The sequence below is a fragment of the Chionomys nivalis genome, chromosome 22 (genome assembly GCF_950005125.1).
Source record: "Chionomys nivalis chromosome 22, mChiNiv1.1, whole genome shotgun sequence".
Lineage (NCBI taxonomy): Eukaryota > Metazoa > Chordata > Mammalia > Rodentia > Cricetidae > Chionomys > Chionomys nivalis.
This window is the reverse complement of record NC_080107.1, coordinates 54747945-54749560: the sequence shown is the minus strand read 5'-3', so window position 1 is coordinate 54749560 and position 1616 is coordinate 54747945. Positions and strand designations below refer to the sequence as shown.

Sequence of the window (1616 nt, the reverse complement as noted above, 5' to 3'; positions counted from 1 at the left end):
GTTTGACAATCAAGAGCAACCACCTCGCCATCCTATACTCCAGGTGCATTCGTCTCCGAGCCTTTCTGAGCTGACATTCCTGTGCTTCACAATCACTTCAATCTGTCAGGAATTTCCAGGATAAAGAAAAGTTTCTGTTTCATCCAGCAATTTATGGGAGCAGATGCAGAGACCCACAGCCAAACAATAGGTGACAATTGGTGAACCCTGAACAAGAGGACAAGGAAGAATTTAGGAACCAAGGGGGTCAAGATGCCACAAGAAAATGGCCCGCTGAATCAGCTAAGCAGGGCTCATAGGGACTGGCAGAGACTAATCTCGGGGAGCCTGTAAGAGTCTGACCTACATGCTCTGTGCAGCTTGGTGTTTTTGTAGAACTCCTAACAGTGAAAGAGGCTGTCTCTGACACTTTTACCTGCTTTTGGAACCCTTTTCCTCCTCCTGGGTTGCCTCCTCCAGCCTTAATATGAGGAGATATGCCTAATTTTATTATAACTTGACATGCTGTGTTTGGTTGATATCCCAGAGAGACCTGCCCTTCTCTGAAGGGAAAGAAAGGGGACTGGATATGAGGAAGAGGGGATATGAATGTGTTGGGGGAGGGAGAAGGGGGACTTGAATAAGAGGAGTGAGGGAAAACCAAGGTTGAGATGAAATATGTGAGAGAAGAAAAAAATTTAAAATTATTGTATAAGTGTCTCAAATTTATCAAAAGTAAAGTAAAAAAACAGAAAAAAAGAGTGTTATATGAAAGGAGAGACAGTTAGTACACACCTTGGGTCCTTAGGTCTAAAAGCATGCATATGATTAAGGTATTGCCACCTACTTCATGGCATTTGACCATATTTTTAAAAAAAAAGGAAGAGAAAGAAAGAAAAAAAGAAAGAAAGAAAGAAAGGAAGAAAGAAAAGGAGGAAGGAAGAGAAAAAGAATGGAAAAATAAAAAAGGAAAGAAAAATGTTTATTCCGCTTATCTAGAAATGCCTTCTTTTGTCATGCATATGAGTTACTGGCAAGGACTATGTCAAAACCTTTCTTCAACCATGTCAAAACCCAGAGAGGAGACAACTGGTCTTTTTTTTCCCCCAACCTCCCATCCCTCCATTTTTTCTACTGATTTTTTCCTGCTTTTACAGGTTACACTATTGAAAAACTGAGATTGTACAAATATGGCTAAAAGCTACAAGAAATCAAAATTCTGTTGAATTAAAAGTTACCATACAGCCGGGCAGTGGTGGCGCATGCCTTTAAACCCAGCACTTCAGAGGCAAAGCAAGCAGATCTCTGTGAGTTTGAGGCCAGCCTAGTCTACAGAGCTAGTTCCATGACAGGCTCCAAAACCACACAGAGAAACCCTGTCTTGGAAAAAAAAGTTATTATACTAAAATGTCTGTTATAAAGGCTTCTCTGAAATGAAATATAAAATGTGTTATATACTTAGTAAATGTTGAAGGAGCTGCGGGCTGTGTTCCTGCCGCCCCAGCTCCTGGTCGCCTGGCTAGCTTATGCCCCGAAATAACAACACACAAACTGTATTATTTTAAACACTGCTTGGCCCATTATATCTAGCCTCTTCTTGGCTAGCTCTCGCACCTGGACTAGCCCATTTCTAATAA

General features: G+C 41.2%; 1 pseudogene; it reads left to right on the top strand.

Moving 5' to 3' along the window:
* The first annotated feature begins 740 nt into the window (after nt 1–740).
* LOC130865008 (U6atac minor spliceosomal RNA) lies at nt 741–852 on the top strand (annotated as a pseudogene).
* The last annotated feature ends 764 nt before the right edge of the window (nt 853–1616 follow it).